Here is a 25,989-nt window from a genome sequence, read left to right as displayed (position 1 = left end):
TTTTCTCCGACGCGCACCACGTTTAAAAAATCGTAGCGTAAGAACGGTGGGTCCGATCCGCGTGCCGCTTAAAGGCGATTACAAGGGAGATGCAACCCTTTCCAAAGAGCCATGAACAGACTTTCTACTCCCAAGGAGACAAGAGATATTAAGCCGCAATGACGTCCGACGCGTGCATTTTCTCCGACGCGCACCACGTTTAAAAAATCGTAGCGTAAGAACGGTGGGTCCGATCCGCGTGCCGCTTAAAGGCGATTACAAGGGAGATGCAACCCTTTCCAAAGAGCCATGAACAGACTTTCTACTCCCAAGGAGACAAGAGATATTAAGCCGCAATGACGTCCGACGCGCGCATTTTCTCCGACGCGCACCACGTTTAAAAAATCGTAGCGTGAGAACGGTGGGTCCGATCCGCGTGCCGCTTAAAGGCGATTACAGGGGAGATGCATTCCTTTCCAAAGAGCCATGAACAGACTTTCTACTCCCAAGGAGACCAGAGATATTAACAGATAAAGCGTTACGCTCCAGTCGGATGAGCGAGAAACGCTTGTACAATTGCAACGAATTGGAGGAGAAAGTTGAAACAAACGCGCTGACTTTGAACGCTCACATCTAGGCCGGGCCAGGTCCAAATGGCCTGCAACTCGGCGCGCATCACCTCCATGACTGTCCCTAACGAACGCCACCTTCCACGCTTTCGGCCCGTCCCTGTCGGCATTAAAAAATCGTAGCGTGATAACGATGGTTCCGATCCGCGTGCCGCGCGAAGGCGATTACAGGGTAGATGCAGCCCTTTCCAAAGAGCCATGAACAGACTTTCTACTCCCAAGGAGCCCAAAGATATTAAGCCGCAAATACGTCCTACGCGCGTCTTTTCTACGCCGCGCACCACATTTAAAAAATCGTAGCGTAAGAACGGTGGGTCCGATCCGCGTGCCGCTTAAAGGCGATTACACGGGAGATGCAAACATTTCCAAAGAGCCATGAAAAGACTTTCTACTCCCAAGGAGACAAGAGATATTAAGCCGCAATGACGTCCGACGCGCGCATTTTCTCCGCCGCGCAACACATTTAAAAAAAATCGTAGCGTGAAAAACGTGGGTTCGATCCGCGTGCCGCTCGAAGGCGATTACAGGGGAGATGCAGCCCTTTCCAAAGAGGCATGAACAGACTTCCTACTCCCAAGGAGCCCAAAGATATTAAGCCGCAATGACGTCCGACGCGCGCATTTTCTCCGACGCGCACCACGTTTAAAAAATCGTAGCGTGAGAACGGTGGGTCCGATCCGCGTGCCGCTTAAAGGCGATTACAGGGGAGATGCATTCCTTTCCAAAGAGCCATGAACAGACTTTCTACTCCCAAGGAGACCAGAGATATTAACAGATAAAGCGTTACGCTCCAGTCGGATGAGCGAGAAACGCTTGTACAATTGCAACGAATTGGAGGAGAAAGTTGAAACAAACGCGCTGACTTTGAACGCTCACATCTAGGCCGGGCCAGGTCCAAATGGCCTGCAACTCGGCGCGCATCACCTCCATGACTGTCCCTAACGAACGCCACCTTCCACGCTTTCGGCCCGTCCCTGTCGGCATTAAAAAATCGTAGCGTGATAACGATGGTTCCGATCCGCGTGCCGCGCGAAGGCGATTACAGGGTAGATGCAGCCCTTTCCAAAGAGCCATGAACAGACTTTCTACTCCCAAGGAGCCCAAAGATATTAAGCCGCAAATACGTCCTACGCGCGTCTTTTCTACGCCGCGCACCACATTTAAAAAATCGTAGCGTAAGAACGGTGGGTCCGATCCGCGTGCCGCTTAAAGGCGATTACAGGGGAGATGCAAACATTTCCAAAGAGCCATGAAAAGACTTTCTACTCCCAAGGAGACAAGAGATATTAAGCCGCAATGACGTCCGACGCGCGCATTTTCTCCGCAGCGCACCACATTTAAAAAATCGTATCGTGAGAACGGTGGGTCCGATCCGCGTGCCGCTTAAAGGCGATTACAGGGGAGATGCAGCCCTTTCCAAAGAGCCATGAACAGACTTTCTACTCCCAAGGAGCCCAAAGATATTAAGCCGCAAATACGTCCTACGCGCGTCTTTTCTACGCCGCGCACCACATTTAAAAAATCGTAGCGTAAGAACGGTGGGTCCGATCCGCGTGCCGCTTAAAGGCGATTACAGGGGAGATGCAACCCTTTCCAAAGAGCCATGAAAAGACTTTCTACTCCCAAGGAGACAAGAGATATTAAGCCGCAATGACGTCCGACGCGCGCATTTTCTCCGACGCGCAACACATTTAAAAAAATCATAGCGTGAAAACCGTGGGTTCGATCCGCGTGCCGCTCGAAGGCGATTACAGGGGAGATGCAGCCCTTTCCAAAGAGCCATGAACAGACTTTCTACTCCCAAGGAGACCAGAGATATTAACAGATAAAGCGTTACGCTCCAGTCGGATGAGCGAGAAACGCTTGTACAATTGCAACGAATTGGAGGAGAAAGTTGAAACAAACGCGCTGACACTGAACGCTCACATCTAGGCCGGGCCAGGTCCAAATGGCCTGCAACTCGGCGCGCATCACCTCCATGACTGTCCCTAACGAACGCCACCTGCCACGCTTTCGGCCCGTCCCTGTCGGCATTAAAAAATCGTAGCGTGATAACGATGGTTCCGATCCGCGTGCCGCGCGAAGGCAATTACAGGGTAGATGCAGCCCTTTCCAAAGAGCCATGAACAGACTTTCTACTCCCAAGGAGCCCAAAGATATTAAGCCGCAAATACGTCCTACGCGCGTCTTTTCTACGCCGCGCACCACATTTAAAAAATCGTAGCGTAAGAACGTTGGGTCCGATCCGCGTGCCGCTTAAAGGCGATTACAGGGGAGATGCAACCCTTTCCAAAGAGCCATGAAAAGACTTTCTACTCCCAAGGAGACAAGAGATATTAAGCCGCAATGACGTCCGACGCGCGCATTTTCTCCGACGCGCAACACATTTAAAAAAATCATAGCGTGAAAACCGTGGGTTCGATCCGCGTGCCGCTCGAAGGCGATTACAGGGGAGATGCAGCCCTTTCCAAAGAGCCATGAACAGACTTTCTACTCCCAAGGAGACCAGAGATATTAACAGATAAAGCGTTACGCTCCAGTCGGATGAGCGAGAAACGCTTGTACAATTGCAACGAATTGGAGGAGAAAGTTTAAACAAACGCGCTGACTTTGAAGGCTCACATCTAGGCCGGGCCAGGTCCAAATGGCCTGCAACTCGGTGCGCATCACCTCCATGACGGTCCCTAACGAACGCCACCTGCCACGCTTTCGGCCCGTCCCTGGCGGCATAAAAAAATCGTAGCGTGAGAACGGTGGGTCCGATCCGCGTGCCGCTTAAAGGCGATTACAGGGGAGATGCAGCCCTTTCCAAAGAGCCAAGAAAAGACTCTCTACTCCCAAGGAGACAAGAGATATTAAGCCGAAATGACGTCCGACGCGCGCATTTTCTCCGCCGCGCACCACATTTAAAAAAATCATAGCGTGAAAACCGTGGGTTCGATCCGCGTGCCGCTCGAAGGCGATTACAGGGGAGATGCAGCCCTTTCCAACGAGCCATGAACAGACTTCCTACTCCCAACGAGACAAGAGATATTAAGCCGCAATGACGTCCGACGCGCGCATTTATTGCGCCGTGCACCACATTTAAAAAATCGTAGCGTGAGAACGGTGGGTCCGATCCGCGTGCCGCTTAAAGGCGATTACAGGGGAGATGCAGCCCTTTCCAAAGAGCCATGAACAGACTTTCTACTCCCAAGGAGCCCAAAGATATTAAGCCGCAAATACGTCCTACGCGCGTCTTTTCTACGCCGCGCACCACATTTAAAAAATCGTAGCGTAAGAACGGTGGGTCCGATCCGCGTGCCGCTTAAAGGCGATTACAGGGGAGATGCAACCCTTTCCAAAGAGCCATGAAAAGACTTTCTACTCCCAAGGAGACAAGAGATATTAAGCCGCAATGACGTCCGACGCGCGCATTTTCTCCGACGCGCAACACATTTAAAAAAATCATAGCGTGAAAACCGTGGGTTCGATCCGCGTGCCGCTCGAAGGCGATTACAGGGGAGATGCAGCCCTTTCCAAAGAGCCATGAACAGACTTTCTACTCCCAAGGAGACCAGAGATATTAACAGATAAAGCGTTACGCTCCAGTCGGATGAGCGAGAAACGCTTGTACAATTGCAACGAATTGGAGGAGAAAGTTTAAACAAACGCGCTGACTTTGAACGCTCACATCTAGGCCGGGCCAGGTCCAAATGGCCTGCAACTCGGTGCGCATCACCTCCATGACGGTCCCTAACGAACGCCACCTGCCACGCTTTCGGCCCGTCCCTGGCGGCATTAAAAAATCGTAGCGTGATAACGATGGTTCCGATCCGCGTGCCGCGCGAAGGCGATTACAGGGGAGATGCAGCCCTTTCGAAAGAGCCATGAACAGACTTTCTACACCCAATGAGACAAGAGATATTAAGCCGAAATTACGTCCGGCGCGCGTCTTTTCTCCGCCGCGCAACACATTTAAAAAAAATCGTAGCGTGAAAAACGTGGGTTCGATCCGCGTGCCGCTCGAAGGCGATTACAGGGGAGATGCAGCCCTTTCCAAAGAGGCATGAACAGACTTCCTACTCCCAAGGAGCCCAAAGATATTAAGCCGCAAATACGTCCTACGCGCGTCTTTTCTACGCCGCGCACCACATTTAAAAAATCGTATCGTGAGAACGGTGGGTCCGATCCGCGTGCCGCTTAAAGGCGATTACAGGGGAGAAGCAGCCCTTTCCAAAGAGCCATGAACAGACTTTCTACTCCCAAGGAGCCCAAAGATATTAAGCCGCAATGACGTCCGACGCGCGCATTTTCTCCGCCGCGCACCACATTTAAAAAAATCATAGCGTGAAAACCGTGGGTTCGATCCGCGTGCCGCTCGAAGGCGATTACAGCGGAGATGCAGCCCTTTCGAAAGAGCCATGAAAAGACTTTCTACTCCCAAGGAGACAAGAGATATTAAGCCGAAATTACGTCCGACGCGCGCATTTCCTCCGCCGCGCACCACATTTAAAAAAATCATAGCGTGAAAACCGTGGGTTGGATCCGCGTGCCGCTCGAAGCCGATTACAGGGGAGATGCAGCCCTTTCCAAAGAGCCATGAACAGACTTTCTACACCCAATGAGACAAGAGATATTAAGCCGCAAATACGTCCGGCGCGAGTCTTTTCTCCGCCGCGCAACACATTTAAAAAAAATCGTAGCGTGAAAAACGTGGGTTCGATCTGCGTGCCGCTCGAAGGCGATTACAGGGGAGATGCATCCCTTTCAAAAGAGCCATGAACAGACTTTCTACTCCCAAGGAGACCAGAAATATTAACGTATAAAGCGTTACGCTCCAGTCGGATGAACGAGAAACGCTTGTACAATTGCAACGAATTGGAGGAGAAAGTTTAAACAAACGCGCTGACTTTGAACGCTCACATCTAGGCCGGGTCAACTCCAAATGGCGTGCAACTCGGTGCGCATCACCTCCATGACTGTCCCTAACGAACGCCACTTGCCACGCTTTCGGCCTATCCCAGGCGGCATTAAAAAATCGTAGCGTGATAACGATGGTTCCGATGCGCGTGCCGCTCGAAGGCGATTACAGGGGAGATACAGCCCTTTCCAAAGAGCCATGAACAGACTTTCTACTCCCAAGGAGACAAGAGATATTACGCGCATTTTCTCCGACGCGCACCACGTTTAAAAAATCGTAGCGTGAGAACGGTGGGTCCGATCCGCGTGCCGCTTAAAGGCGATTACAGGGGAGATGCATCCCTTTCCAAAGAGCCATGAACAGACTTTCTACTCCCAAGGAGACCAGAGATATTAACAGATAAAGCGTTACGCTCCAGTCGGATGAGCGAGAAACGCTTGTACAATTGCAACGAATTGGAGGAGAAAGTTTAAACAAACGCGCTGACTTTGAAGGCTCACATCTAGGCCGGGCCAGGTCCAAATGGCCTGCAACTCGGTGCGCATCACCTCCATGACGGTCCCTAACGAACGCCACCTGCCACGCTTTCGGCCCGTCCCTGGCGGCATTAAAAAATCGTAGCGTGATAACGATGGTTCCGATCCGCGTGCCGCTCGAAGGCGAAAACAGTGGAGATGCAGCCCTTTCCAAAGAGCCATGAACAGACTTTCTACTCCCAAGGAGACAAGAGATATTAAGCCACATTGACGTCCGACGCGCGCATTTTCTCCGACACGCACCACGTTTAAAAAATCGTAGCGTGAGAACGTTGGGTCCGATCCGCGTGCCGCTTAAAAGCGATTACAGGGGAGATGCATCCCTTTCCAAAGAGCCATGAACAGACTTTCTACTCCCAAGGAGCCCAAAGATATTAAGCCGCAAATACGTCCTACGCGTGTCTTTTCTACGCCGCGCACCACATTTAAAAAATCGTAGCGTAAGAACGGTGGGTCCGATCCGCGTGCCGCTTAAAGGCCATTACAGGGGAGATGCAACCCTTTCCAAAGAGCCATGAAAAGACTTTCTACTCCCAAGGAGACAAGAGATTTAAGCCGAAATGACGTCCGACGCGCGCATTTTCTCCGCCGCGCACATTTAAAAAAATCATAGCGTGAAAACCGTGGGTTCGATCCGCGTGCCGCTCGAAGGCGATTACAGGGGAGATGCAGCACTTTCCAAAGAGCCATGAACAGACTTCCTACTCCCAAGGAGACAAGAGATATTAAGCCGCAATGATGTCCGACGCGCGCATTTTCTCCGCCGCGCACCACATTTAAAAAATCTTAGCGTGAGAACGGTGGGTCCGATCCGCGTGCCGCTTAAAGGCGATTACAAGGGAAATGCAGCCCTTTCCAAAGAGCCATGAAAAGACTTTCTACTCCCAAGGAGACAAGAGATATTAAGCTGAAATGACGTCCGACGCGCGCATTTTCTCCGCCGCGCAACACATTTTAAAAAATCATAGCGTGAAAACCGTGGGTTCGATCCGCGTGCCGCTCGAAGGCGATTACAGGGGAGATGCAGCCGTTTCCAAAGAGCCATGAACAGACTTTCTACTCCCAAGGAGCCCAAAGATATTAAGCCGCAAATAAGTCCTACGCGCGTCTTTTCTACGCCGCGCACCACATTTAAAAAATCGTAGCGTAAGAACGGTGGGTCCGATCCGCGTGCCGCTTAAAGGCGATTACAGAGGAGATGCAACCCTTTCCAAAGAACCATGAAAAGACTTTCTACTCCCAAGGAGACAAGAGATATTAAGCCGCAATGACGTCCGACGCGCGCATTTTCTCCGCCGCGCAGCTCATTTAAAAAAATCATAGCGTGAAAACCGTGGGTTCGATCCGCGTGCCGCTCGAAGGCGATTACAGGGGAGATGCAGCCCTTTCCAAAGAGGCATGAACAGACTTCCTACTCCCAAGGAGCCCAAAGATATTAAGCCGCAAATACGTCCTACGCGCGTCTTTTCTACGCCGCGCACCACATTTAAAAAATCGTAGCGTAAGAACGGTGGGTCCGATCCGCGTGCCGCTTAAAGGCGATTACAGGGGAGATGCAAACCTTTCCAAAAAGCCATGAAAAGACTTTCTACTCTCAAGGAGACAAGAGATATTAAGCCGCACTGACGTCCGACGCGCGCATTTTCTCCGACGCGCAACACATTTAAAAAAATCATAGCGTGAAAACCGTGGGTTCGATCCGCGTGCCGCTCGAAGGCGATTACAGGGGAGATGCATCCCTTTCCAAAGAGCCATGAACAGACTTTCTACTCCCAAGGAGACAAGAGATATTAAGCCGCAATGACGTCCGACGCGCGCATTTTCTCCGCCGCGCAGCACATTTAAAAAAATCATAGCGTGAAAACCTTGGGTTCGATCCGCGTGCCGCTTAAAGGCGATTACAGGGGAGATGCAGCCCTTTCCAAAGAGCCATTAATAGACTTTCTACTCCCAAGGAGACCAGAGATATTAACAGATAAAGCGTTACGCTCCAGTCGGATGAGCGAGAAACGCTTGTACAATTGCAACGAATTGGAGGAGAAAGTTTAAACAAACGCGCTGATTTGAACGCTCACATCTAGGCCGGGCCAGGTCCAAATGGCCTGCAACTCGGTGCGCATCACCTCCATGACGGTCCCTAACGAACGCCACCTGCCACGCTTTCGGCCCGTCCCTGGCGGCATTAAAAAATCGTAGCGTGATAACGATGGTTCCGATCCGCGTGCCGCTCGAAGGCGAAAACAGTGGAGATGCAGCCCTTTCCAAAGAGCCATGAACAGACTTTCTACTCCCAAGGAGCCCAAAGATATTAAGCCGCAAATACGTCCTACGCGCGTCTTTTCTACGCCGCGCACCACATTTAAAAAATCGTATCGTAATAACGGTGGGTCCGATCCGCGTGCCGCTTAAAGGCGATTACAGGGGAGATGCAGCCCTTTCCAAAGAGCCATGAACAGACTTTCTACTCCCAAGGAGACAAGAGATATTAAGCCACAATGACGTCCGACGCGCGCATTTTCTCCGACACGCACCACGTTTAAAAAATCGTAGCGTGAGAACGTTGGGTCCGATCCGCGTGCCGCTTAAAAGCGATTACAGGGGAGATGCATCCCTTTCCAAAGAGCCATGAACAGACTTTCTACTCCCAAGGAGCCCAAAGATATTAAGCCGCAAATACGTCCTACGCGTGTCTTTTCTACGCCGCGCACCACATTTAAAAAATCGTAGCGTAAGAACGGTGGGTCCGATCCGCGTGCCGCTTAAAGGCGATTACAGGGGAGATGCAGCCCTTTCCAAAGAGCCATGAAAAGACTTTCTACTCCCAAGGAGACAAGAGATTTAAGCCGAAATGACGTCCGACGCGCGCATTTTCTCCGCCGCGCACCACATTTAAAAAAATCATAGCGTGAAAACCGTGGGTTCGATCCGCGTGCCGCTCGAAGGCGATTACAGGGGAGATGCAGCCCTTTCCAAAGAGCCATGAACAGACTTCCTACTCCCAAGGAGACAAGAGATATTAACAGATAAAGCGTTACGCTCCAGTCGGATGAGCGAGAAACGCTTGTACAATTGCAACGAATTAGAGGAGAAAGTTTAAACAAACGCGCTGACTTTGAACGCTCACATCTAGGCCGGGCCAGGTACAAATGGCCTGCAACTCGGCGCGCATCACCTCCATGACGGTCCCTAACGAACGCCACCTGCCACGCTTTCGGCCCGTCCCTGGCGGCTTTAAAAAATCGTAGCGTGATAACCGTGGGTCCAATCCGCTTGAAGCTCGAAGGCGATTAGAGGGGAGATGCAGCCCTTTCCAAAGAGCCATGAACAGACTTCCTACTCCCAAGGAGACAAGAGATATTAAGCCACAAATACGTCCGGAGCACGTCTTTTCTCCGCAGCTCACCACATTTAAAAAAATCGTAGCGTGAAAACCGTGGGTTCGATATAGTATACATACAGAGTATATAGTTTGACCAAAAGATCGTGCTGATCTTTGATCTCCTGGTTCTTCATCTCCAGCGCCACTTTCAGACTCATAATGTCCTCCTCTATGGGCTGGTATAACCCACACACACGAATCATCACTACAGCCAGTACAATGGAAAGGTGGGAATGTGTACTGAATGTGTACTGACTTTATAAGTGAAAGGTGGAGGTACTGGTGGATGTGTACTGACACTATAAGGGATCTCTACCTGCAGTGACAGTCTGAGCTTCTCAAGTTCTTCCTCCAGAGATTTCTTCTCCTGTTCACAGGCCATTTTCATATCTGCCAGAGCAAGTATCATTACTCCTGGATATAACACAGATTGTATATACTACATAATTACTACTGAATATATAAAATATAATATATATAGTACTATACATATATTAGTATCACTTTTATTGGAGCCTAAAGGCTAACATTCATTATTAGTTATGTTAGTATTATTGCATTTCCATAGTACTTACTCTTGATGGACCTGTTATGCTCCTCCTCCTCCTGCTGTTTCTGCAGGAGCTCTGTCTCCTCCTGCTGCTTGTGTTTCAGCATCTCCTGAAGAACCTGCAGCTCCTTCTGCTTCTGCAACCTCAACTCCTTCAGTTGCTCCAACAAACTGTTCTCCAACTCCTCCTTCTCACACCGCAAACACTCCAATCGGGCCACAGGCCCCACTAGTGACACAGAACCACACACACACACACACACACACACACACACACACACACACACACACACACACACACACACACACACACAAAGAGAGAGATAAACATGTATAAATGTATAAGAATTTGTGGATAAAATTATTATGAGATTATTCATAATCAAACGACTACACTACACAACCACTTCTTCCTTTTATTTACATATTATACAGATATTTACAGATATTTACATTTTATTTACCCGCGTGCGTCTCTCTTCTCCAAGGTAGCGGAGAGATATGAAAGGATAAAAGGGGAAAAGAATAAAATGCACGTCGGTTTTAAATTCGCAGGCTACCTGCGCTGAAGGCGTGGAAAACGAGCACGTGACGGAAAGGCTTCCGTACCCGATGGGTCCAAATCACATGCCCAGCAAAGTAGCCTTAAACCTGCACACACAATGGAGACCATTTGACCCTTTAAAATCATACTACAACCAGACTTCCAGGCCCAAGAGGTCACACAGTCATGCCCAGCAAAGTAGCTCTGGGCCTGGGCACACTTCACGCAGTTTGACCCTTTAAATAATACTACAACCAGAGTTCCAGGCACAAGAGGTCACACAGTCATGCACAGCAAAGTAGCTCTGGGCCTGGGCACACTTCATTCACTTTGTACCTTTAAATCATACTACTACTACTACCAGACTTCCAGGCCCAAGAGGTCACACAGTCATGCACAGCAAAGTAGCTCTGGGCCTGGGCACACTTCATTCACTTTGTACCTTTAAATCATACTACTACTACTACCAGACTTCCAGGCCCAAGATGTCAAACACAGTCATGCACAGCAAAGTAGCTCTGGGCCTGGGCACACTTCAATCACTTTGTGCCTTTAAATCATACTACTACTACCAGACTTCCAGGGCCAATAGGTCACACAGTCATGCACAGCAAAGTAGCTCTGGGCCTGGGCACACTTCACGCAGTTTGACCATTTAAATAAAACTAGAAACAGACTTCCTGGCCCAAGAGGTCACACAGTCATGCCCATCAAAGTAGCTCTGGGCCTGGGCACACTTCACGCAGTTTGACCGTTTAACTAAAATTATAAACAGACTTCCTGGCCCAAGAGGTCACACAGTCATGCCCAGCAAGGTTGCTTTAAACATGGGCACACTTCAGACCGTTTCACTCTTTAAATCATTCAAAGCACCACATTTCAAGGCCCAAGAGGTCACAGAATCATGCCCATCAAAGTAGCTCTGGGCCTGGGCACACTTCACGCAGTTTGACCCTTTAAATAATACTACAACCAGACACATACAGGTGCGCACATATACACAGATACACATTCTGTTTAATTTCTTCACATCTGCAGACTAGAGTAAGCTGAGGGTATAGTGTTAAACCAGGTACTACATAAACAGTATATAGTATATATACAGAGGATATAGTGTTAAACCAGGTACTACATACAGAGTATATAGTATACATACAGAGTATATAGTTTGACCAAAAGATCGTGCTGATCTTTGATCTCCTGGTTCTTCATCTCCAGTGCCACTTTCAGACTCATAATGTCCTCCTCTATGGGCTGGTATAACACACACACGAATCATCACTACAGCCAGTACAATGGAAAGGTGGGAATGTGTACTGAATGTGTACTGACGTTATAAGTGAAAGGTGGAGGTACTGGTGGATGTGTACTGACACTATATGGGATCTCTACCTGCAGTGACAGTCTGAGCTTCTCAAGTTCTTCCTCCAGAGATTTCTTCTCCTGTTCACAGGCCATTTTCATATCTGCCAGAGCAAGTATCATTACTGCTGGATATAACATAGATTGTATATACTACATAATTACTACTGAATATATAAAATATAATATATATAGTACTATACATATATTAGTATCACTTTTATTGGAGCCTAAAGGCTAGCATTCATTATTATTTATGTTAGTATTATTGCATTTCCATAGTACTTACTCTTGATGGACCTGTTATGCTCCTCCTCCTCCTGCTGTTTCTGCAGGAGCTCTGTCTCCTCCTGCTGCTTGTGTTTCAGCATCTCCTGAAGAACCTGCAGCTCCTTCTGCTTCTGCAACCTCAACTCCTTCAGCTGCTCCAACATATTGTTCTCCAACTCCTCCTTCTCACACCGCAAACACTCCAATCGGGCCACATGCCCCACTAGTGACACAGAACCACACACACACACACACAGACACACACACACACACACACACACACACACACACACACACACACACACACACACACACACACACAAGAGAGAGATAAATATGTATAAATGTATAAGAATTTGTGGATAAAATTATTATGAGATTATTTATAATGAAACGACTACACTACACAGCCACTTCTTCCTTTTATTTACATATTATACAGATATTTACAGATATTTACATTTTATTTACCCGCGTGCGTCTCTCTTCTCCAAGATAGCGGAGAGATATGAAAGGATAAAAGGGGAAAAGAATAAAATGCACGTCGGTTTTAAATTCGCAGGCTACCTGCGCTGAAGGCGTGGAAAACGAGCACGTGACGGAAAGGCTTCCGTACCCGATGGGTCCAAATCACATGCCCAGCAAAGTAGCCTTAAACCTGGACACACAATGGAGACCATTTGACCCTTTAAATAATACTACAACCAGACACATACAGGTGCGCACATATACACAGATACACATTCTGTTTAAATTTCTTCACATCTGCAGACTAGAGTAAGCTGAGGGTATAGTGTTAAACCAGGAACTACATAAACAGTATATAGTATATATACAGAGGATATAATGTTAAACCAGGTACTACATACAGAGTATATAGTTTGACCAAAAGTTCGTGCTGATCTTTGATCTCCTGGTTCTTCATCTCCAGCGCCACTTTCAGACTCAATGTCCTCCTCTATGGGCTGGTATAACACACACACGAATCATCACTACAGCCAGTACAATGGAAAGGTGGGAATGTGTACCGAATGTGTACTGACGTTATAAGTGAAAGGTGGAGGTACTGGTGGATGTGTACTGACACTATAAGGGATCTCTACCTGCAGTGACAGTCTGAGCTTCTCAAGTTCTTCCTCCAGAGATTTCTTCTCCTGTTCACAGGACATTTTCATATCTGCCAGAGCAAGTATCATTACTGCTGGATATAACACAGATTGTATATACTACGTAATTACTACTGAATATATAAAATATAATATATATAGTACTATACATATATTAGTATCACTTTTATTGGAGCCTAAAGGCTAACATTCATTATTAGTTATGTTAGTATTATTGCATTTCCATAGTACTTACTCTTGATGGACCTGTTATGCTCCTCCTCCTCCTGCTGTTTCTGCAGGAGCTCTGTCTCCTTTTGCTGCTTGTGTTTCAGCATCTCCTGAAGAACCTGCAGCTCCTTCTGCTTCTGCAACCTCACATCCTTCAGCTGCTCCAACAAACTGTTCTCCAACTCCTCCTTCTCACACCGCAAACACTCCAATCGGGCCACAGGCACAACTAGTGACACAGAACCACACACACACACAGACACACACACACAGAGAGAGAGATAAACATGTATAAATGTATAAGAATTTGTGGATAAAATTATTATGAGATTATTTATAATCAAACGACTACACTACACAACCACTTCTTCCTTTTATTTACATATTATTCAGATATTTACATTTTATTTACCCGCGTGCGTCTCTCTTCTCCAAGGTAGCGGAGAGATATGAAAGGATAAAAGGGGAAAAGAATAAAATGCACGTCGGTTTTAAATTCGCAGGCTACCTGCGCTGAAGGCGTGGAAAACGAGCACGTGACGGAAAGGCTTCCGTACCCGATGGGTCCAAATCACATGCCCATCAAAGTAGCCTTAAACCTGGACACACAATGGAGACCATTTGACCCTTTAAAATCATACTACAACCAGACTTCCAGGCCCAAGAGGTCACACAGTCATGCCCAGCAAAGTAGCTCTGGGCCTGGGCACACTTCACGCAGTTTGACCGTTTAAATAAAACTAGAAACAGACTTCCTGGCCCAAGAGGTCACAGAGTCATGCCTGGGTCTGGGCACACTTCACGCAGTTTGACCCTTTAAATAATACTACAACCAGACACATACAGGTGCGCACATATACACAGATACACATTCTGTTTAATTTCTTCACATCTGCAGACTAGAGTAAGCTGAGGGTATAGTGTTAAACCAGGTACTACATAAACAGTATATAATATATATACAGAGGATATAATGTTAAACCAGGTACTACATACAGAGTATATAGTTTTACCAAAAGATCGTGCTGATCTTTGATCTCCTGGTTCTTCATCTCCAGCACCACTTTCAGACTCATGTCCTCCTCTATGGGCTGGTATAACACACACACACACACACACACACACACAAATTAGCAAGCCATATAGTGTAGAAATAGATAGATGTTATTCAGGGACCTCATTTATAAAACTTTGTGGATTCCAAAGTGAAAGTGTGTGTATTCTGCACAAATAACAGGAAATGGCATATACCCCCCAAAAACTCAGATTTCTAAAGCCTCGAGTATGAATTATTGGGAGATAGAGGCGACAATGCAGCGCTAAAGACAAAAAAGGAATTTTAACCACAGGTATGAGTGCCAGCACCAGCAACCGCAGGTGTGAGTGGCATTATAATTTACATTTACCCTCCACATCCTTTGTGTCTGTGTATTCGTCCTCGATGCGTCCAGCACACCAGCTCCAGAAACGCCTCATTTTTCCTCTGTCCTCTTCAGTGTCTTTCCACAGACTGATCTGTAAAGGTGTTCATGGGATTCCCCTCACGTGTGACATCGGGCCACAGGACATATGGGGTTCTAAAGTTCCAAGAGCGTAGATGAGTTGTTTTTCTTTGAATTTCCTAATTTCATTGCTGCCATAGCAACAACTGGCAATGCAAACAGACGTGTCATTAATGCAGTGACTCTACCTCAACCTGGATTGATCAACCATGTACGGCTCACCGGAGACTGTGATACGTATAACATCCCAAAGTGTACTTAATTCTGAGCAAAATCTAACTAGCCTCATTACTGCTGAACTATGAGGGGCCATTTAGGGAGAAATCAGGGAAACACTACTTGTACATACATATGAAACATTTTCACATAAATAGCCTACTACTTACATTTGTGTATAATAATTTAAACTCGCATATACACGCACTTGCCCACTCAATCTCTGGTGCGTAAACAAAGAGTTGCACTATGCTTATGTTGGTATGGGGGTGTCTTTGTGTGTATATAACAATTTTCAGTGCGCCCGGAAGTCATTTCATTGTCATTTCAAGGCAGATATTTAACATGTGTACAGTGCGTATAATAGACAGAGGAAGACTGTTGAACTATTAATATTAGGACGGTTATTGACATCTGTGTAATGAGTAGTGCTTCTCTTAATGACAACTGTAACTGTTTTCCCATATAGAATTGTGTGCCTTATATTGTTTGGAGGAACTTTTTCTTCTCATTTAGAAATATGTGGACTAAGTGCTCAGATTGTCTTATTACTTATTATGCTCAGTCTCACCATTTTTGGCAGATTTCACCACGTTATTACGAACGTGGATACGTTATCTTATAATTATAAGCAGTGTGAGATGTGAAGCTAAGCGAAGCACATGTGCAGAATTTCTAACAATAGCCTGTTTTGTATAGCCTGGCTAACTGACCAATCAGTGAAATAAAATGTGGTTGCAGAGCCTGTTGCAGCTGGGTCAATTTAATTTGATTTCATTGTGTTTAATTTTAAACTCAGCTGCGTGCCATGAGACACAAGTTAATCTGAGCATTTTTTGTTCTAACGCCGACTTAACCTAGCCATGTTTTACAGTTATCTTGAAATAATTGAGGTTCATCGCTAGAGGGTGCTGTTCATCTTTTTTTTTTCTTTTTTTCTATTATTGATCAGGAAAAAACGATAAAATAGAGAATTTGTGGATAAAATTATTATGAGATTATTTATAATCAAACGACTACACTACACAACCACTTCTTCCTTTTATTTACATATTATACAGATATTTACATTTTATTTACCCGCGTGCGTCTCTCTTCTCCAAGGTAGCGGAGAGATATGAAAGGATAAAAGGGGAAAAGAATAAAATGCACGTCGGTTTTAAATTCGCAGGCTACCTGCGCTGAAGGCGTGGAAAATGAGCACGTGACCGAAAGGCTTCCGTACCCGATGGGTCCAAATCACATGCCCATCAAAGTAGCCTTAAACCTGGACACACAATGGAGACCATTTGACCCTTTAAAATCATACTACAACCAGACTTCCAGGCCCAAGAGGTCACACAGTCATGCCCAGCAAAGTAGCTCTGGGCCTGGGCACACTTCACGCAGTTTGACCGTTTAAATAAAACTAGAAACAGACTTCCTGGCCCAAGAGGTCACACAGTCATGCCCATCAAAGTAGCTCTGGGCCTGGGCACACTTCACGCAGTTTGACCCTTTAAATAATACTACAACCAGACACATACAGGTGCGCACATATACACAGATACACATTCTGTTTAATTTCTTCACATCTGCAGATTAGAGTAAGCTGAGGGTATAATGTTAAACCAGGTACTATGTAAACAGTATATAGTTTTACCAAAAGATCGTGCTGATCTTTGATCTCCTGGTTCTTTATCTCCAGCCACTTTCAGACTCATGTCCTCCTCTATGGGCTGGTATAACACACACACACACACACACACACACACACACACACACACACACACACACAGAGACAAACAGAAAGACACACAGACATATGAAATTAGCAAGCCATATAGTGTAGAAATAGATTGATGTTATTCAGGGACCTCATTTATAAAACTTTGTGGATTCCAAAGTGAAAGTGTGTGTATTCTGCACAAATAACAGGAAATGGCATATACCCCCCAAAAACTTAGATTTCTAAAGCCTCGAGTATGAATTATTGGGAGATAGAGGCGACAATGCAGCGCTAAAGACAAAAAAGGAATTTTAACCACAGGTATGAGTGGCAGCACCAGCAACCGCAGGTGTGAGTGGCATTATATTTACATTTACCCTCCACATCCTTTGTGTCTGTGTATTCGTCCTCGATGCGTCCAGCACACCAGCTCCAGAAACGCCTCATTTTTCCTCTGTCTTCTTCAGTGTCTTTCCACAGACTGATCTGTAAAGGTGTTCATGGGATTCCCCTCACGTGTGACATCGGGCCACAGGACATATGGGGTTCTAAAGTTCCAAGAGCGTAGATGAGTTGTTTTTCTTTGAATTTCCTAATTTCATTGCTGCCATAGCAACAACTGGCAATGCAAACAGACGTGTCATTAATGCAGTGACTCTACCTCAACCTGGATTGATCAACCATGTACGGCTCACCGGAGACTGTGATACGTATAACATCCCAAAGTGTACTTAATTCTGAGCAAAATCTAACTAGCCTCATTACTGCTGAACTATGAGGGGCCATTTAGGGAGAAATCAGGGAAACACTACTTGTACATACATATGAAACATTTTCACATAAATAGCCTACTACTTACATTTGTGTATAATAATTTAAACTCGCATATACACGCACTTGCCCACTCAATCTCTGGTGCGTAAACAAAGAGTTGCACTATGCTTATGTTGGTATGGGGGTGTCTGTGTGTATATAACAATTTTCAGTGCGCCCGGAAGTCATTTCATTGTCATTTCAAGGCAGATATTTAACATGTGTACAGTGCGTATAATAGACAGAGGAAGACTGTTGAACTATTAATATTAGGACGGTTATTGACATCTGTGTAATGAGTAGTGCTTCTCTTAATGACAAATGTAACTGTTTTCCCATATAGAATTGTGTGCCTTATATTGTTTGGAGGAACTTTTTCTTCTCATTTAGAAATATGTGGACTAAGTGCTCAGATTGTCTTATTACGTATTATGCTCAGTCTGACCATTTTTGGCAGATTTCACCACGTTATTACGAACGTGGATACGTTATCTTATAATTATAAGCAGTGTGAGATGTGAAGCTAAGCGAAGCACATGTGCAGAATTTCTAACAATAGCCTGTTTTGTATAGCCTGGCTAACTGACCAATCAGTGAAATTAAATGTGGTTGCTGAGCCTGTTGCAGCTGGGTCAATTTAATTTGATTTCATTGTGTTTAATTTTAAACTCAGCTGCGTGCCATGAGACACAAGTTAATCTGAGCATTTTTTGTTCTAACGCCGACTTAACCTAGCCATGTTTTACAGTTATCTTGAAATAATTGAGGTTCATCGCTAGAGGGTGCTGTTCATCTTTTTTTTCTTTTTTTCTATTATTGATCAGGAAAAAACGATAAAACAGAGAATTTGTGGACAAAATTATTATGAGATTATTTATAATCAAATGACTACACTACACAACCACTTCTTCCTTTTATTTACATATTATACAGATATTTACATTTTATTTACTCGTGTGCGTCTCTCTTCTCCAATGTAGCGGAGAGATATGAAAGGATAAAAGGGGAAAAGAATAAAATGCACGTCGGTTTTAAATTCGCAGGCTACCTGCGCTGAAGGCGTGGAAAACGAGCACGTGACGGAAAAGCTTCCGTACCCGATGGGTCCAAATCACATGCCCAGCAAAGTAGCCTTAAACCTGGACACACAATGGAGACCATTTGACCCTTTAAAATCATACTACAACCAGACTTCCAGGCACAAGAGGTCACACAGTCATGCCCAGCAAAGTAGGTCTGGGCCTGGGCACACTTCACGCAGTTTGACCGTTTAAATAAAACTAGAAACAGACTTCCTGGCCCAAGAGGTCACACAGTCATGCCCAGCAAAGTAGCTCTGGGCCTGGGCACACTTCAATCACTTTGTGCCTTTAAATCATACTACTACTACCACCAGACTTCCAGGGCCAAGAGGTCACACAGTCATGCACAGCAAAGTAGCTCTGGGCCTGTGCACACTTCATGCAGTTTGACCCTTTAAATAATACTACAACCAGACACATACAGGTGCGCACATATACACAGATACACATTCTGTTTAATTTCTTCACATCTGCAGACTAGAGTAAGCTGAGGGTATAGTGTTAAACCAGATACTACATAAACAGTATATAGTATATATACAGAGGATATAGTGTTAAACCAGGTACTACATACAGAGTATATAGTATACATACAGAGTATATAGTTTGACCAAAAGATCGTGCTGATCTTTGATCTCCTGGTTCTTCATCTCCAGCGCCACTTTCAGACTCATAAAGTCCTCCTCTATGGGCTGGTATAACACACACACGAATCATCACTACAGCCAGTACAATGGAAAGGTGGGAATGTGTACTGAATGTGTACTGACGTTATAAGTGAAAGGTGGAGGTACTGGTGGATGTGTACTGACACTATAAGGGATCTCTACCTGCAGTGACAGTCTGTGCTTCTCAAGTTCTTCCTCCAGAGATTTCTTCTCCTGTTAACAGGCCATTTTCATATCTGCCAGAGCAAGTATCATTACTGCTGGATATAACACAGATAGTATATACTACATAATTCACTTCTTCCTTTTATTTACATATTATACAGATATTTACAGATATTTACATTTTATTTACCCGCGTGCGTCTCTCTTCTCCAAGGTAGCGGAGAGATATGAAAGGATAAAAGGGGAAAAGAATAAAATGCACGTCGGTTTTAAATTCGCAGGCTACCTGCGCTGAAGGCGTGGAAAACGAGCACGTGACGGAAAGGCTTCCGTACCCGATGGGTCCAAATCACATGCCCAGCAAAGTAGCCTTAAACCTGGACACACAATGGAGACCATTTGACCCTTTAAAATCATACTACAAGCAGACTTCCAGGCCCAAGAGGTCACACAGTCATGCCCAGCAAAGTACCTCTGGGCCTGGGCACACTTCACGCAGTTTGACCGTTTAAATAAAACTAGAAACAGACTTCCTGGCCCAAGAGGTCACACAGTCATGCCCAGCAAGGTTGCTTTAAACGTGGGCACACTTCAGACCGTTTCACTCTTTAAATCATTCAAAGCACCACATTTCAAGGCCCAAGAGGTCACAGAATCATGCCCATCAAAGTAGCTCTGGGCCTGGGCACACTTCACGCAGTTTGACCCTTTAAATAATACTACAACCAGACACATACAGGTGCGCACATATACACAGATACACATTCTGTTTAAATTTCTTCACATCTGAAGACTAGAGTAAGCTGAGGGTATAGTGTTAAACCAGGTACTACATAAACAGTATATAGTATATATACAGAGGATATAGTGTTAAACAAGGTACTACATACAGAGTATATAGTATATATACAGAGTATATAGTCTGACCAAAAGATCGTGCTGATCTTTGATCTCCTGGTTCTTCATCTCCAGCGCCACTTTCAGACTCATAAAGTCCTCCTCTATGGGCTGGTATAACACACACACGAATCATCACTACAGCCAGTACAATGGAAAGGTGGGAATGTGTACTGAATGTGTACTGACGTTATAAGTGAAAGGTGGAGCTACTGGTGGATGTGTACTGACACTATAAGGGATCTCTACCTGCAGTGACAGTCTGAGCTTCTCAAGTTCTTCCTCCAGAGATTTCTTCTCCTGTTCACAGGCCATTTTCATATCTGCCAGAGCAAGTATCATTACTGCTGGATATAACACAGATTGTATATACTACATAATTACTACTGAATATATAAAATATAATATATATAGTACTATACATATATTAGTATCACTTTTATTGGAGCCTAAAGGCTAACATTCATTATTAGTTATGTTAGTATTATTGCATTTCCATAGTACTTACTCTTGATGGACCTGTTATGCTCCTCCTCCTCCTGCTGTTTCTGCAGGAGCTCTGTCTCCTCCTGCTGCTTGTGTTTCAGCATCTCCTGAAGAACCTGCAGCTCCTTCTGCTTCTGCAACCTCAACTCCTTCAGCTGCTCCAACAAACTGTTCTCCAACTCCTCATTCCTCATTCTCACACCGCAAACACTCCAATCGGGCAACAGGCCCCACTAGTGACACAGAACCACACACACACACACACACACACACACACACACACACACACACACACACACACACACACACACACACACACACACACAAAGAGAGAGATAAACATGTATAAATGTATAAGAATTTGTGGATAAAATTATTATGAGATTATTTATAATCAAACGACTACACTACACAACCACATCTTCCTTTTATTTACAAATTATACAGATATTTAGAGATATTTACATTTTATTTACCCGCGTGCGTCTCTCTTCTCCAAGGTAGCGGAGAGATATGAAAGGATAAAAGGGGAAAAGAATAAAATGCACGTCGGTTTTAAATTCGCAGGCTACCTGCGCTGAAGGCGTGGAAAACGAGCACGTGACGGAAAGGCTTCCGTACCCGAAGGGTCCAAATCACATGCCCAGCAAAGTAGCCTTAAACCTGGACACACAATGGAGACCATTTGACCCTTTAAATAATACTACAACCAGACACATACAGGTGCGCACATATACACAGATACACATTCTGTTTAAATTTCTTCACATCTGCAGACTAGAGTAAGCTGAGGGTATAGTGTTAAACCAGGTACTACATAAACAGTATATAGTATATATACAGAGGATATAGTGTTAAACCAGGTACTACATACAGAGTATATAGTTTGACCAAAAGTTCGTGCTGATCTTTGATCTCCTGGTTCTTCATCTCCAGCGCCACTTTCAGACTCAATGTCCTCCTCTATGGGCTGGTATAACACACACACGAATCATCACTACAGCCAGTACAATGGAAAGGTGGGAATGTGTACCGAACGTGTACTGACGTTATAAGTGAAAGGTGGAGGTACTGGTGGATGTGTACTGACACTATAAGGGATCTCTACCTGCAGTGACAGTCTGAGCTTCTCAAGTTCTTCCTCCAGAGATTTCTTCTCCTGTTCACAGGCCATTTTCATATCTGCCAGAGCAAGTATCATTACTGCTGGACATAACACAGATTGTATATACTACATAATTACTACTGAATATATAAAATATAATATATATAGTACTATACATATATTAGTATCACTTTTATTGGAGCCTAAAGGCTAACATTCATTATTAGTTATGTTAGTATTATTGCATTTCCATAGTACTTACTCTTGATGGACCTGTTATGCTCCTCCTCCTCCTGCTGTTTCTGCAGGAGGTCTGTCTCCCCTTGCTGCTTGTGTTTCAGCATCTCCTGAAGAACCTGCAGCTCCTTCTGCTTCTGCAACCTCAACTCCTTCAGCTGCTCCAACATATTGTTCTCCAACTCCTCCTTCTCACACCGCAAACACTCCAATCGGGCCACATGCCCCACTAGTGACACAGAACCACACACACACACACAGACACACAGACACACACACACACACAGAGAGAGAGATAAACATGTATAAATGTATAAGAATTTGTGGATAATATTACTATGAGATTATTTATAATCAAACGACTACACTACACAACCATATCTTCCTTTTATTTACATATTATACAGATATTTAGAGATATTTACATTTTATTTACAAGCGTGCGTCTCTCTTCTCCAAGGTAGCGGAGAGATATGAAAGGATAAAAGGGGAAAAGAATAAAATGCACGTCGGTTTTAAATTCGCAGGCTACTTGCGCTGAAGGCGTGGAAAACGAGCACGTGACGGAAAGGCTTCCGTACCCGATGGGTCCAAATCACATGCCCAACAAAGTAGCCTTAAACCTGGACACACAATGGAGACCATTTGACCCTTTAAAATCATACTACAACCAGACTTCCAGGCCCAAGAGGTCACACAGTCATGCCCAGCAAAGTAGCTCTGGGCCTGGGCACACTTCACGCTGTTTGACCCTTTAAATAATACTACAACTAGACACATACAGGTGGGCACATATACACAGATACACATTCTGTTTAATTTCTTCACATCTGCAGACTAGAGTAAGCTGAGGGTATAGTGTTAAACCAGGTACTACATAAACAGTATATAGTATATATACAGAGGATATAATGTTAAACCAGGTACTACATACAGAGTATATAGTTTGACCAAAAGATCGTGCTGATCTTTGATCTCCTGGTTCTTCATCTCCAGCGCCACTTTCAGACTCATAATGTCCTCCTCTATGGGCTGGTATAACACACACACGAATCATCACTACAGCCAGTACAATGGAAAGGTGGGAATGTGTACTGAATGTGTACTGACGTTATAAGTGAAAGGTGGAGGTACTGGTGGATGTGTACTGACACTATAAGGGATCTCTACCTGCAGTGACAGTCTGAGCTTCTCAAGTTCTTCATTCAGAGATTTCTTCTCCTGTTCACAGGCCATTTTCATATCTGCCAGAGCAAGTATCATTACTGCTGGATATAACACAGATTGTAAATACTACATAATTACTACTGAATATATAAAATATAATATATATAGTACTATACATATATTAGTATCACTTTTATTGGAGCCTAAAGGCTAACATTCATTATTAGTTATGTTAGTATTATTGCATTTCCATAGTACTTACTCTTGATGGACCTGTTATGCTCCTCCTCCTCCTGCTGTTTCTGCAGGAGCTCTGTCTCCTCCTGCTGCTTGTGTTTCAGCATCTCCTGAAGAACCTGCAGCTCCTTCTGCTTCTGCAACCTCAACTCCTTCAGCTGCTCCAACAAACTGTTCTCCAACTCCTCATTCCTCATTCTCACACCGCAAACACTCCAATCGGGCCACAGGCCCCACTAGTGACACAGAACCACACACACACACACACACACACACACACACACACACACACACACACACACACACACACACACACACACACACACAAAGAGAGAGATAAACATGTATAAATGTATAAGAATTTGTGGATAAAATTATTATGAGATTATTTATAATCAAACGACTACACTACACAACCACATCTTCCTTTTATTTACAAATTATACAGATATTTAGAGATATTTACATTTTATTTACCCGCGTGCGTCTCTCTTCTCCAAGGTAGCGGAGAGATATGAAAGGATAAAAGGGGAAAAGAATAAAATGCACGTCGGTTTTAAATTCGCAGGCTACCTGCGCTGAAGGCGTGGAAAACGAGCACGTGACGGAAAGGCTTCCGTACCCGAAGGGTCCAAATCACATGCCCAGCAAAGTAGCCTTAAACCTGGACACACAATGGAGACCATTTGACCCTTTAAATAATACTACAACCAGACACATACAGGTGCGCACATATACACAGATACACATTCTGTTTAAATTTCTTCACATCTGCAGACTAGAGTAAGCTGAGGGTATAGTGTTAAACCAGGTACTACATAAACAGTATATAGTATATATACAGAGGATATAGTGTTAAACCAGGTACTACATACAGAGTATATAGTTTGACCAAAAGTTCGTGCTGATCTTTGATCTCCTGGTTCTTCATCTCCAGCGCCACTTTCAGACTCAATGTCCTCCTCTATGGGCTGGTATAACACACACACGAATCATCACTACAGCCAGTACAATGGAAAGGTGGGAATGTGTACCGAACGTGTACTGACGTTATAAGTGAAAGGTGGAGGTACTGGTGGATGTGTACTGACACTATAAGGGATCTCTACCTGCAGTGACAGTCTGAGCTTCTCAAGTTCTTCCTCCAGAGATTTCTTCTCCTGTTCACAGGCCATTTTCATATCTGCCAGAGCAAGTATCATTACTGCTGGACATAACACAGATTGTATATACTACATAATTACTACTGAATATATAAAATATAATATATATAGTACTATACATATATTAGTATCACTTTTATTGGAGCCTAAAGGCTAACATTCATTATTAGTTATGTTAGTATTATTGCATTTCCATAGTACTTACTCTTGATGGACCTGTTATGCTCCTCCTCCTCCTGCTGTTTCTGCAGGAGGTCTGTCTCCTCTTGCTGCTTGTGTTTCAGCATCTCCTGAAGAACCTGCAGCTCCTTCTGCTTCTGCAACCTCAACTCCTTCAGCTGCTCCAACATATTGTTCTCCAACTCCTCCTTCTCACACCGCAAACACTCCAATCGGGCCACATGCCCCACTAGTGACACAGAACCACACACACACACAGACACACACACACACACACACACACACACACAGAGAGAGATAAACATGTATAAATGTATAAGAATTTGCGGATAAAATTATTATGAGATTATTTATAATCAAACGACTACACTACACAACCACTTCTTCCTTTTATTTACATATTATACAGATATTTACATTTTATTTACCCGCGTGCGTCTCTCTTCTCCAAGGTAGCGGAGAGATATGAAAGGATAAAAGGGGAAAAGAATAAAATGCACGTCGGTTTTAAATTCGCAGGCTACCTGCGCTGAAGGCGTGGAAAACGAGCACGTGACGGAAAGGCTTCCGTACCCGATGGGTCCAAATCACATGCCCAGCAAAGTAGCCTTAAACCTGGACACACAATGGAGACCATTTGACCCTTTAAAATCATACTACAACCAGACTTCCAGGCCCAAGAGGTCACACAGTCATGCCCAGCAAAGTAGCTCTGGGCCTGGGCACACATGACGCAGTTTGACCGTTTAAATAAAACTAAACCAGACAAATACAGGTGCGCACATATACACAGATACACATTCTGTTTAATTTCTTCACATCTGCAGACTAGAGTAAGCTGAGGGTATAGTGTTAAACCAGGTACTACATAAAC

The sequence above is a fragment of the Electrophorus electricus genome, chromosome 9, assembly GCF_041902795.1.
Source record: "Electrophorus electricus isolate QZ-2024a chromosome 9, ASM4190279v1, whole genome shotgun sequence".
NCBI lineage: Eukaryota > Metazoa > Chordata > Actinopteri > Gymnotiformes > Gymnotidae > Electrophorus > Electrophorus electricus.
The sequence above is the reverse complement of the archived record's forward strand: the minus strand, read 5'-3'. Positions refer to the sequence as shown.